Source organism: Mesocricetus auratus, unplaced genomic scaffold, assembly GCF_017639785.1.
Source record: "Mesocricetus auratus isolate SY011 unplaced genomic scaffold, BCM_Maur_2.0 Super-Scaffold_100014, whole genome shotgun sequence".
NCBI classification, from domain to species: domain Eukaryota; kingdom Metazoa; phylum Chordata; class Mammalia; order Rodentia; family Cricetidae; genus Mesocricetus; species Mesocricetus auratus.
This window is the reverse complement of record NW_024429197.1, coordinates 62979090-62993633: the sequence shown is the minus strand read 5'-3', so window position 1 is coordinate 62993633 and position 14544 is coordinate 62979090. Positions and strand designations below refer to the sequence as shown.

Here is a 14544-nt window from a genome sequence, read left to right as displayed (position 1 = left end):
GCCCAGGCCCAAAGGACAGAGGCAAGGGAGGCCAAGACCTAGGAAGCTCGCAGAGTTGAGTGAAAGATCCCCCCCAAACTCATGTAAACCGCGCCCCTCCTAAGAGCGCGAAATTCGAATGTAAACCGAGCCCTTCCTAAGAGCGTGAAATTCAAAAGCTGTGACATCACCAAGACAAGTACCCTATCGGCTGTGCTCTCACCTTCTACCTCATTTTGCATATCAAGCCTGCCGGACCTGATTGAGAGCCACTCTTGCAAGGTCTGCAGGACTTCATATGTAAATAAAGCCTGCTTCTACCTCCCTAAACCCCATATAAGCTGCACTAAATCCAGCCCGGTATGCTCAGCCTCCCGAAGTGCTGCAGCATCCACGGGTGCTTGTATGAGCAATAAAGAACCCTCTTGCTGTTGCATCCAGTGGCTCTGTCTTGATTTTTGGGCGAGGGTCTCCTGCCGGGAAGATTCCCTTCAGGGGTCTTTCATTGGAGGTCCCACCGAGATCAGAAGACCCCTTCCCAACTTGACCAGAAGCCCACCGGGAGGTAAGCTGGCCAGCATCAGTGTTCCCTGTCTGTAACTGTGTCTGTTTTGTTGTCCGTACGACTTGGATCTGGGTCACTCAGTATCTGGGCGGCTTGAGAAGGAGCTGACAAGCTCGGACTTCTCCCCTGCCACCCTGGAAGACGTTCCAGGGTTTGTAGGGGCTCGACTTTTCGGAGCCCGTGGTGTATCTCAGGGATATGCCCCTCTATCAGAGAATCAAGGGCCTCTGGTTCTTGAGTCTCCATCTGAATTTTTGTTTTCGGTACTACGCTGAAACCGTGCAGCACATCTGGTCTCCAGTTGTCTTGTTGTATTGTGTCTGTCTGTCTCCTGTTTGCGTTTGAAGTCATCATGGGACAGTCCCTAACCACCCCCTTAAGCCTAACTCTAGGACACTGGTCTGAGGTTCGAGAACGCGCCCGCAACCAGTTGGTCGACATAAAGAAAAAGAAGTGGCAGACCTTTTGCTCCTCGGAATGGCCCACTTTTAACGTGGGTTGGCCGAGGGATGGCACCTTCAACCTAGATACTATTCTGCAGGTCAAAGAGAAGATTATTGGCAAAGGATCCCATGGGCACCCAGACCAGGTTGCCTGCATGATAACCTGGGAGAACCTGGCTTACGACCCACCTCCATGGGTTGCTCCCTTTGTCTCTCCTAAGCCTGCTCCTCCTCCTCCCCCCCAACCCCCCACCCCTACAAAACCTGCTCCTTCTCCCCCCACCCCTCCAGAACCTGCTCCTCCCCCCACTCCTCCGGCAACCTCTCCTTCTCTCCCTGCTCCTACGGCACCTCCTCTGCCTCCTCTTCCTTCTGCTCCCCAAGCCCCCTCTTATTTCTCATCCCTGTACCCCACCCTCACCCGGGAACAATATCCCAGACCCGTCCTTCCCCCGATCCTAAATCCCCCCTAATGGATTTGCTCTCTGATGACCCCCCTCCCTATCACCAGCCTCCATTGCAGCCAGTCCCGATAGGAGATCAACAGGCGCCCCTGGTGGGAGACCAGAGGGGCGCCACCTATTCACCTCCTAACTCCCCAGTTGCAGGCCATCTCCGGGGGTGGAGAGACCAACCGCCCTCAGAGATTACCTCCCAGGCGTTCCCCTTACGACAAGGAGGGAATGGCCAACTACAATACTGGCCGTTCTTTGCCTCTGACCTATACAACTGGAAACAGCACAACCCTCCTTTCTCCAAGGATCCTGTCGCCTTGACTAATCTAATAGAATCAATTCTCATTACTCATCAACTCACTTGGGATGACTGCCAGCAGCTCTTGCAGACTCTCCTCACCTCAGAGGAGAAACAGAGGGTTTTTCTAGAAGCAAGGAAGAATGTGCCAGGGAAGAACGGACAGCCGACTCACTACCAAACGAGATCGATGCCGCCTTCCCCCTGACCAGACCCAACTGGGATTTTACCACGGATGCAGGTAGGGGACACCTACGCCTTTATCGCCAGTTGCTCATAGCGGGCCTCCGAGGGGCTGGTAGACTCCCCATCAATTTGGCACAGGTAAAGCAAGTAAGTCAGGGTTCCGAGGAGTCTCCTGCCACCTTTTTAGAGAGACTCAAGGAAGCCTATAGAATGTACACTCCCTATGACCCGGATGAACCAGGACAGGCTACTGGCATGGCCATGCCATTTATATGGCAGTCGGTGCCTGACATTAGAAATAAGTTACAGAGGTTGGATGGATTACAGGGCTACACCATCCAGGATCTACTAAAGGAAGCAGAATGTATTTATAATAAGAGGGAGACTGTAGAAGAAAGAGAGGACCGTATATGCAGAGAAACTGAAGAGAAGGAGACAGCTAGGGACCGTAAATGAAGTAAGGAGCTAAGCTGCCTCTTGGCCACCATAGTGCAGAACAGCAATAGGTCAGATAGGCAGGGAGACCAGAGGAGGCCCAGGGTGGAGCGGGACCAGTGTGCCTATTGCAAGGAGCGAGGCCACTGGGTGAGAGAATGCCCAAAGCGACCCCGAAAACCGAAGGGTCCGCGGCCGGAAACCTCCCTTCTGGCTTTAGATGAAGACTAGGGGAGCCAAGGCCGGGAGCCCCCCCCCACGCCTAGGCTAACCCTCAGAGTCGGGGGGCAACCAGTCACCTTCCTAGTCGACACTGGAGCTCAGCACTCGGTCCTCACCACCTCCCCGGGCCAACTCAGCGAACGGACAGCCTCGGTACAAGGGGCCACCATGGAAGGCGATACTGTTGGACTACTGAAAGGAAGGTACATCTGGCTACCAGTAAGGTTTCTCATTCTTTCCTCCACGTCCCCAATTGTCCATAACCACTATTGGGATGGGACCTGCTGACCAAACTCAAAGCACAGATCTATTTCGAGGGGAATGAGGCCACAGTGTCAGGCCCAAATGGAGCCCCTCTCCAAATATTAACTCTCAAAATGGAAGATGAATACAGATTGTTTGAGGGGGAACCTAAAGTGAAACCCGAGATAGACTCTTGGCTGGAAGATTTTCCCTTGGCCTGGGCCAAAACCGGGGGCATGGAATTAGCTAAACAACAACCCCCCCATAGTCATTGAGTTAAAGGCAACAGCTACACCCATCTCGATTAAACAGTATCCCATGCCTAATGAGGCCTATCAAGGAATTAAGCCTCACATCAAAAGACTCTTGGACCAGGGGATCTTAACTCCCTGTCGGTTGCCATGGAACACTCCACTTCTTCCCGTCAAAAAGCCTGGCATAGGCAGCTACCAACTGGTACAGGACCTTAGGGAAGTTAATAAAAGGGTGGAGGATATACACCCCACGGTGCCCAACCCATATAACCTTCTGAGTACCCTACCACCCACCCATCTGTGGTATATGGTACTAGACCTAAAAGACGCCTTCTTTTGTCTCCGGCTAAGCCCTAAGAGCCAGCCAATGTTTGCTTTTGAATGGAGGGACCCCGAACTAGGAATTTCAGGACAATTGACCTGGACGTGACTCCCCCAGGGATTCAAGAACAGTCCCGCTCTCTTCGATGAAGCCTTACACCGGGACCTTGCAGACTTTCCAGTACAGCACCCATCCCTGATTCTACTCCAGTACGTGGATGATCTCCTACTGGCAGCTCCAACTGAACAGGACTGTCTTAAAGGTACCGGGGCCCTACTACAAACCCTCGGGCATCTTGGGTACCGGGTCTCTGCCAAGAAGGCACAAATTTGCCAGACAGAAGTGACTTATCTGGGGTACAAATTAAAAGAAGGACAGGCCGGGCATTGGTGGCGCACACCATTAATCCCAGCACTCGGGAGGCAGAGGCAGGCGGATCTCTGTGAGTTCGAGGCCAGGATGGACCGACAGCCTCCAAAACAGAGAAACCCTGTCTCGAAAAACCGAAAAAAATGAAAAAATAAAAAAATAAAAAATAAAAGAAGGACAGCATTGGCTAACGGCCGTGCGCAAGGAAACTATATCCCAGATCCCAGTTCCCCGGGGTCATAGGCAGCTGAGAGAATTCTTGGGCACTGCCGGGTTCTGCAGGTTGTGGATCCCCAGATTCACTGAAATGGTGGCTCCTCTGTATCCCCTAACCAAACAAGGGGCTCCCTTTGAATGGACAGTGGCACAACAACAGGCCTTTAGTGACATCAAACGGGCCCTCCTCTCCTCTCCTCTCCTCTCCTCTCCGGCTTTGGGCTTGCCCGACATAACCAAACCTTTTAACCTATTCGTGGAAAGGCTTTGCTAAGGGGGTCTTGACCCAGAGGTTCGGGCCATGGAAGCGACCCATCACCTACTTGTCCAAGAAATTGGACCCAGTAGCCTCCGGATGGCCCCCTTGCCTGAGAATGGTGGTGGCCACTGCGATCCTCATCAAGGACGCAACAAAGCTGACTCTGGGACAGCCATTAACTGTACTGGTACTACATGCGGTTGAGTCTATTGTCCACCAGCCTCCTGATCGTTGGCTATCCAACCCCCGCATGACCCATTACCAGTCCCTGCTCCTGGACGTTGATCAGATTCGCTTCGGCCCAGTAGTCGCCCTTAATCCTGCAACTCTGCTGCCACACATCCCACGACTGCCTGCAGATCCATGTGGAAGCACATGGGACCAGGGTTGACCTGTCCGATCAGCCATTAAAAGACGCGGACCACGACCCGCCCATCACCCATCCCCCTCCATCTTCGGGGCCGCTCCGGGCTTCCAGAAGAGCCGCCCACACAGGAAAGAGATCAGCTCCCCAAGACCCCAACCCAGCGAGTCCAGCTTCAGGTGAGATTGGGTCTCTGGCTGGGACCACCCGCCCATCACCCATCCCCCTCCATCTTCGGGGCCGCTCCTGGCTTCCAGAAGAGCCGCCCACACAGGAAAGAGATCAGCTCCTCCAAGACCCCAACCCAGCGAGCCCAGCTTCAGGTGAGATTGGGTCTCTGGCTGGGACCACCCGCCCATCACCCATCCCCTCCATCTTCGGGCCGCTCCCGGCTTCCAGAAGAGCCGCCCACACAGGAAAGAGATCAGCTCCTCCAAGACCCCAACCCAGCGAGCCCAGCTTCAGGTGAGATTGGGTCTCTGGCTGGGACCACCTGCCCATCACCCATCCCCCTCCATCTTCGGGGCCGCTCCCTGCTTCCAGAAGAGCCGACCACACAGGAAAGAGATCAGCTCCTCCAAGACCCCAACCCAGCGAGCCCAGCTTCAGAAGAGCCACCCACACAGGAAAGAGATCAGCCCCTCCAAGACCCCAACCCCAGCGAGGCCAGCTTCAGCTTCAGCTGCAGTAAAGAAGGAGACCAGTGGAGACAGAAAGCCCCCACCAGCACCCACTGGAAGAAGAGATGGGAAGAAGACAGAATAAGAGATCACTCAGCAATAGAAACACCAACACGACCCCACCAGAATCCAGGGATCCAACACCAGCAAGACCTGAAAAGCACTACATAGATGAAGAAGAGGAGACAGACCTTAAAAATTATTTCATGAAGATGATGGAGAGCCTCAAGGAAGAAACGAGGAAATCCCTTAAAGAAATAGAAGAAAAAACAAACAAAAAAATCCATGAAATGGGGGAAAAATTCAAGAAATAAACAAATCTCTCAAAGAATCTAAAGAGCACCAAGAAAAAACAACCAAGAAAATTAAGGAAACAGCTCAAACAGTTGAAGGATTGAAAGCTGAAATAGAAACGATAAAGAAAACACAGAATGAAGGGATGCTGGAAATAGAAAAGCTCGGTAAACGGTCTGGAATCACAGATGCAAGCATCACCAATAGAATACAAGAGATAGAAGAGAGAATCTCAGGTGTTGAAGACTCATTAGAGGACATAGCATCGTCAACCAAAGAAAATCTCAAAACCAACAAATCCTTAACACAAAATATCCAGGAAATATGGGACACCGTGAAGAAGCCAAACCTGAGAATAATAGGTATAGAAGAAGGTGAAGAACTTCAACTTAAAGGTACAGAAAACATATTCAACAAAATCATAGAAGAAAACTTCCCTAACCTAAAGAAAGATATGCCTATGAAAGTACAAGAATCTTACAGAACACCAAATAGGCTTGACCAGAAGAAGAAGTCACCTCGCCATATAATAATCAAAACATCAAACCTACAGAGCAAAGAGAAAATATTAAGAGCAGCTAAAGAAAAAGGCCAAGTAACATACAAAGGCAGACCTATCCGAATTACACCTGACTTCTCAATGGAAACGATGAAAGCCAGAAGATCCTGGTCAGATGTCCTACAAACGCTAAGGGAACAAGGATGCCAGCCCAGACTACTATATCCAGCAAAGCTCTCAATTACCATAGATGGAGAAAACAAAATATTCCATGACAAAGCCAGATTTAAACAATACGTATCCATGAATCCAGCTCTACAGAAAATGCTAGAAGGAAAACCTAGAGCCAAGGAAGATAACTACATTCACAAAGACACAGGCAATATAGAATCATACTTTACAAAACACTAAAAGAAAAAGGGAGGAGAAACTACACAAAATAACTTCACTAACAATAAATCAAGCGCAAACAAGGATCACCAATCAATGGTCATTAATATCCCTCAATGTCAATGGCCTCAACTCACCTATAAAAAGACACAGACTAGCAGAATGGATACGAAGACAGAACCCTTCCTTCTGCTGCATACAAGAAACACATCTCAACATCAAAGACAGACGTTATCTCAGAGTAAAGGGCTGGGAAAAGATCTTCCAATCAAACGGTCCAAAGAAACAAGCGGGTGTAGCAATCCTAATATCTAACAAATTAGACTTCAAATTAAAATCAATCAAAAGAGATGAAGAAGGACACTTCATATTCATCAAAGGAAAAATACATCAAGACGAAGTCTCGATTTTAAATATCTACGCCCCAAATACAAAGGCACCTACATTCGTGAAAGAAACATTACTAAAGCTCAAAATGCACATAAAATCTCACACACTAATAGTAGGAGACTTCAACACTCCGCTCTCACCGCTAGATAGGACCTCCAGACAGAAACTTAACAAAGAAACAAAAGAATTAATAGAAGTTATGACCCAACTGGGTTTAACAGACATCTATAGAACATTCCACCCAAATACAAAGGGATATACCTTCTTCTCGGCACCACATGGAACCTTCTCTAAAATTGACCACATAATAGGAAACATAGCAAATCTCCACAGATACAAAAAAATTGGAATAACCCCCTGCATCTTATCAGACCACCATGCATTAACATTAGAATTCAACAATAACACAAATCGCAGAAACCCTACAAACTCATGGAGATTGAACAATGCACAATTGCACCATCCCTGGGTAAAGGAACAAATAAAAAAAGAAATTAAAGACTTCCTCGATTTCAATGAGAATGAAGACACAACATACACAAACTTATGGGACACTTTGAAAGCAGTGCTGAGAGGAAAGTTTATAGCACTAAGTGCCCACATGAAAAAACTGGAGAACAGTCATACTAGAGAATTAATAGCACAGCTGAATGTTCTAGAACAAAAAGAAGCAAACTCCCCAGGAGGAGCAGACGCCAGGAAATAATCAAATTGAGGGCTGAAATCAATCAAGTAGAAACCAGGAAAACATTGAGAAGAATCAATGAAACAAAGAGTTGGTTCTTTGAGAAAATCAACAAAATAGACAAACCTCTGTCCAAACTAACCAAAAGACAGAGAGAGAACATGCTAATTAACAAAATCAGGGATGAGAAAGGGGACATAACAACGGACTCTGAGGAAATCAAGAGAATCATCAGGGCATACTTTGAAAATCTGTACTCCACAAAATTTGAAAATTTAAAGGAAATGGACAATTTCCTGGATAGATATCACTTGCCAAAACTAAATCAAGAACAGATAAATAATCTAAACAGACCTATAACCCCTAATGAAATAGAAGCAGTCATCAAAAGTCTCCCAAACAAAAAAAGCCCAGGCCCAGATGGCTTCAGTGCAGAATTCTACCAGAAATTCAAAGAAGAGCTCATTCCAATACTCGTCAAAGTATTCCACACTATAGAATCAGGAGGCTCACTGCCAAACTCTTTCTACGAGGCTACAATTACCTTGATACCCAAGCCACACAAAGACACAACTAAGAAAGAGAACTATAGACCAATTTCCCTCATGAACATTGATGCAAAAATACTCAATAAAATACTTGCAAACCGGATTCAAGAACACATCAGAAAAATCATCCACCATGATCAAGTAGGCTTCATTCCAGGAATGCAGGGATGGTTCAACATTAGAAAATCTATCAATGTAATCCACCATATTAACAATCTGCGAAAGAAAAACCACATGATCATCTCACTAGATGCTGAAAAAGCCTTTGACAAAATCCAGCACCCCTTCATGATAAAGGTCCTAGAGAGATCAGGGATAACAGGAACGTACCTGAACATAATAAAAGCAATATACAGTAAACCAACAGCTAACATCAAACTAAATGGAGAGAAACTCAAAGCAATTCCTCTAAAATCAGGAACAAGACAAGGCTGTCCACTCTCTCCATATCTCTTCAATATTGTACTTGAAGTTCTAGCTACAGCAATAAGACAACAAAAGGAGATAAAGGGGATACAAATAGGAAAAGAAGAAGTCAAGCTTTCATTATTTGCAGATGATATGATAGTTTACATATGTGACCCAAAAAACTCCGCAAGGTTACTCCTAGAGCTGATAAACAGCTTCAGCAAAGTGGCAGGATACAAGGTAAACTCAAAAAAATCAGTGGCCCTATTATATACAGATGATGAAGTGACTGAGAAAGAAATCAGAGAAACATCACCTTTTACAATAGCCAAAAACAGCATCAAATATCTGGGGATAATGTTAACCAAGGAAGTGAAAGACCTGTATATCAAAAACTTTGTGTCTTTGAAGAAAGAAATCAAAGAAGATACCAGAAAATGGAAAGATCTCCCATGCTCTTGGATTGGTAGGATCAACATAATAAAAATGGCAATCTTGCCAAAAGCAGTCTATAGATTCAATGCAATCCCTATCAAAATTCCATCACAATTCTTCAAGGACCTGGAAAGATCATTAATCAACTTTATATGGAAAAACAAAAGGCCCAGGATAGCCAAAACATCCCTATACAATAAAGGAACTTCAGGAGGCATCACCATACCTGATTTCAAGCTCTATTATAGAGCTATAGTCCTGAAAACAGCTTGGTATTGGCACAAAAATAGGCAGGTAGACCAATGGAACCGAATCGAAAGCCCTAATTTTAACCCACACACCTATGAACACCTGATTTTTGACAAAGAAGCTAAAACTGTACAGTGGAAAAAGAAAGCATCTTCAACAAATGGTGCTGGCATAACTGGGTAATGGTATGCAGAAGACTGCAGATAGATCCATGTTTATCGCCTTGTACAAAACTTAAGTCCAAATGGATCAAAGATCTCAACATACATCCAGCCACACTGAAACTTTTAGAAGAGAAAGTGGGAGATACTCTTCAACGAGTTGGTACAGGAGACCACTTCCTAAACATAACACCAGTGGCACAGGCACTGAGATCAACAATTAACAAATGGGACCTTCTGAAACTAAAAAGCTTTTGTAAGGCAAAGGACACAATCAAAAAGACAAAAAGGCAGGCCACAGAATGGGAAAAGATATTCACTAACCCTACATCTGACAGAGGGCTAATCTCCAAAATTTACAAAGAACTCAAGAAACAAGTCTCCAAAACACCAAAGGATCCACTTGAAAGGTGGGGTACAGAGCTAAATAGAGAATTCTCAGTAGAGGAGGCTAAAATGGCCAAGAGACACTTAAGAAAGTGCTCAACATCCTTAGCCATCAGGGAAATGCAAATCAAAACAACTCTGAGATACCATCTTACTCCTGTCAGAATGGCTAGAATCAAAAACACCGAAGACAATTTATGCTGGAGAGGATGTGGAGAGAGAGGATCACTCCTCCATTGCTGGTGGGAATGCCGACTCATACAGCCTCTTTGGAAATCAGTATGGAGATTCCTCAGGAAAATGGGAATTAATCTACCACTAGACCCAGCAATTCCACTCTTAGGCATTTATCCAAATGAGGCAGGTTCATACAACAAGGGCATCTGCTCCACTATGTTCATAGCAGCATTGTTTGTAATAGCCAGAACCTGGAAGCAACCTAGATGCCCCTCAACTGAAGAGTGGATAGAGAAAATGTGGTACATTTACACAATGGAGTATTACTCAGCAGAAAAAAACAATGGAATCTTGAAATTCGCAGGGAAATGGATAGCACTGGAAGAAACCATCCTGAGTGAGGTAACCCAGTCGCAAAAAGACAAACATGGTATGTACTCACTCATATATGGATTTTAAATATGGATCAGGATAGTGCCAGTCTGCACTTCCACAGATAGAGAGTCTGGGAAACAGGAAAGAACCTAAAAGATATGCATATATGCATAGTACCCAAGAGAAGAGGATGGAGACAAGATCCTCTGAATGGATGGGGAACAGGGCGAGGGGGGGTAGTGGGACCTGGGAAGAGTAGAGGGGGTAAAGAGGAAGGGAGTGGGTCATGGGGGAACAGGAAGTTGAGGGGGTGGGGGTAAAATAGGGGGAAGAGGGAATCATAGGATCGAAGACAGATCAGGCACCAGAGTGACCTCGAGTGATCTAAAGGTATAACATCAATTGGCAAGCTAAGCAATAGTGGAAGGACCACCTCGAATGCCCATTCCTGATAATGAACTTGATGTCTATAACTATCCGGGAGCCTTCATCCTGGGACTGATGGAAGCAGAGGCAAACACACAACTAAGCACTGAACTGAACCCAAGGAACCCAGTGACAGAGAGGAGTGATGAGCAAATTGGCAAGGAATGGGCTGGCAAAACCAGCAGAGACGGCTGATCTGAACAGGGGAGTGCTCTTGGACCCCAGACCGACAGTGGGGAGGCCAGAATGGGACTGATCTGGTCCCCCCAAATGTGAGTGTCAGTGAGAAGGCCTGGGCAACCTATGGGGCTCTGAGCTGTGGATCAGTGTCTATCCCTGGTATACAATCTGTCTTCATGTGCCTATGGCACAAAGAGAGATGCTCTCTCAGCCTGGACTCTTAGGGGAGTGCCTTGACCCTACCAAGAGTGAAATGATAGACTCTAGACATCCCCTATGTGGAGGGATTTGGCAATAGGGTGGGAGGGAGGGTGGAAGGGGAGTGCGGGAGGAGGGGAGGGAGAGGGAACTGGGATTGACATGCGAAACAAGCTATTTAAAATTAAAATAAAAAATGATTAAAAAAAAAAAAAAAAGACGCGGACCACATGTGGTACAGGGATGGCAGTAGCTACTTGCTGAATGGAGAACGATGAGCAGGAGCAGCAGTGACCACCAAAAACCAGGTAGTCTGGGCCAGCGCCCTTCCAGGAGGCACCTCAGCAGTGGGCCGAGGTCATTGCCCTAACTCAGGTGCTCCAGCTGGCAGAAAGTAAGAGACTCAACATGTATACCGATAGCCGGTATGCCTTCGCCACTGCCCACATACATGGGGAGATCTACCGGAGGAGGGGACTCCTAACCTCAGAGGGCAAGGAGATTAAAAATAAGACTGAGATCTTGGCCCTGCTCAAGGCCCTATTCCTCCCCAAGAAATTGAGCATCATGTAGTGCCCAGGGCACCAAAGAGGAGACAGTGCAGAGGCAAAAGGCAATAGTCTTGCAGATGAGACTGCTAAACAGGCCGCTGTGGGCCCCCAGCTCCTCACCGTCACAATCTTAACTGAACCAGGACAGACCCAGCTAATGAACTGGGAATATAGTACTGAGGACTTAGATTTGATACAGAAACTAGGAGTGAACTATGATCCAGAGCGGGACAGATGGGTGCACCAAGGAAAAACCATTGTGCCAACTAAACCTACAATGGACCTAATTAATAACCTCCACAAACTAACTCATTTAAGTGCCCAAAAAATGCAAGTCCTGGTGGACCGAGCAGAGACGGGAAAACTTTTCCTCAATAGAGATAAGGCCCTACAAAAAGTCACAGAGACTTGTACTGCTTGTGCTCAAGTCAACACAGGACGAGCCAAGACTGCCCCAGGGGTCTGTCTCCAGGGACACCTACCTGGAGTCCACTGGGAAATAGACTTTACTGAAATTAAACCTGGCATGTATGGCTACAAATATCTCCTAGTTTTTATAGACACCTACTCTGCATGGGTAGAGGCCTACCCCACCAAACATGAAACTGCAAAGGTGGTCACCAAGAAACTATTAGAAGAAATCTTTCCCTGATATGGGATGCCTCAGGTAATAGGATCAGACAATGGGCCAGCCTTTGTCTCCCAGGTGAGTCAGCTGGTGGCCAAGATACTGGGAATTGATTGGAAATTACATTGTGCATATAGACCCCAGAGCTCAGGTCAGGTAGAACGTATGAATAGAACAATTAAGGAGTTCTTATCTAAATTAAAGCTACAAACTGCCTCAAATGATTGGGTGCAACTCCTATCCCTGGCTCTGTATCGAGCCAGGAAAACCCCAGGTCCTCAAGGCCTTACCTCTTTTGAAATTCTATATGGGGCTCCACCCCCAGCCGTCACTTTCTTTGATTCTGATATTTCGGACTATGCTAATTCCCCCTCTCTCCAAGAACACCTGCAGGCCCTGCAGATCGTGCAGAAAGAAGTTTGGAAACCCTTAGCAGCTGCATACTGGGACGCCACTGATACACGAACAATGCCTCACCAGTTCCAAATCGGAGACTCAGTCTGGGCCCGGAGACACCAAACCAAAAACCTCGAGCCTCACTGGAAGGGACCATATACGGTACTCCTGACAATGCCTACAGCACTGAAAGTTGACAGTATCACCGCCTGGATCCATGCATCCCACATGAAGGATGCCCACCTGGATGCTTCCACGTCTCCTGCCCAGGCACGGAGACTCCAACACTCTCAAAACCCCCTAAAGATAAGACTTATTCGCAATTAGTTGTCTTGTTTGCACTTTTGACTACCCCCATCCTGTCGAGCAGCCCCCATACCCTAAAACAATTAACCTGGCAGATAGTCTCCCCAGCAGGAAATGTCTTGTGGTCTCAGTCAGGGAAACATGCCGTGGGAACCTGGTGGCCCTCGCTCACCCCGGACTTCTGCCAACTGGTGGCAGGGTCAGACTATTGGGATATACCCGACTATGAGGCAGACACATTGCCAGAAAAACTAAGATGAAACCCTGGCAATAGAAGCGTGCATGGCTATGGTGTCCGGGGAGTCCGGACCCAAATAGGGTGTGTCACCATCGAGAAAAGGTGTAAACTGGGTCACCAAGACTTTTACGTGTGCCCAAAGGATGGGAGGGACTTCCACACATCTCGTAAATGTGGAAGCTATGACTCTTACTTTTTTGCCACCTGAGGCTGTGAGACCACCGGTGGTGCATACTGGAACCCTTCATCTTCCTGGGACAAGGTCACCATATAAAAGGGCTGGGGGGAGAGACATTGTTCAAACTGTTCTGGAGGACTCTGCCTTCCCCTTAACATCACCTTTACACCGAGTGGTAAAAAGGCTCCAGAATGGATCAGGGGATACACTTGGGGGCTCTGCTGGTACATAGAAGGAGAAGATGGGGGGGTTAACTTTAAAATACAACTTAGAGTACAACAGGCCTCCCAACCAATCGGTCCCAACCAAGTCCTGGTGGAGCAGAGGCCGGCATCCTCCTCTGGTTTCATACCAACCCCCCTGCCAGTGGGTAACTCAGTTAGAGTTAAAATAACCACACCAACCTCACCCCCTGACCAGTCTCAGGATGCCCAGTCCCAGCAAGATGTCCTGGGGACAGGGGATAGACTTATTAACTTAGTAAAAGGAGCCCACCAGGCCCTTAACTCCTCAGACCCCAATCGAGCTAGAGACTGTTGGCTATGCCTCAGCGTAGGTCCCCCCTACTATGAGGGAACTGCTGTTTCAGGAAATTTCTCTAATTATACCAGAGCCCCGGAATCGTGTTTGGTACTGCCTCACCACAAGCTAACTTTACCCGACGTTTCTGGGCAAGGGACATGTTTAGGTCAGGTTCCTAGGTCGCACCAGCCGCTCTGCAATCGGACCATCCAGACTCTGTCAGCAGGGAACTATTATCTGGCCACCCCAAATGGTACATACTGGGCCTGTAACACAGGTCTCACCCCCTGTATATCGGCCCAAGTGTGGAACCAAACCTCAGAGTTCTGTGTGTTGATCCAGATGTAGCCCAAGATCACCTGTCATAGTTCAGAGACCGTTTATGAGTTCTTCGAAGACACCCCTAAGAGACAGAGGAGGGAGCCAGCAACTATGACCCTTGTGATCCTTCTGGGAGTCGGGGACATTTCGGCACGGATAGGCACAGGAACTCATGCCATGATATAGACAGGGAGATTCCAAGCCTTGCATGACGCCATGCATTCAGACCTAAAAGCAGTTGAAAAGTCAATCACTGCCCTTGAAAAATCCCTGACCTCTTTATCTGAAGTTGTTTTACAAAATAGAGGGGAT

General features: G+C 47.4%; 1 pseudogene; it reads left to right on the top strand.

Annotated features, from left to right (window-relative positions):
* The first annotated feature begins 896 nt into the window (after positions 1–896).
* Positions 897–12379, top strand: LOC121144128 (annotated as a pseudogene).
* The last annotated feature ends 2165 nt before the right edge of the window (positions 12380–14544 follow it).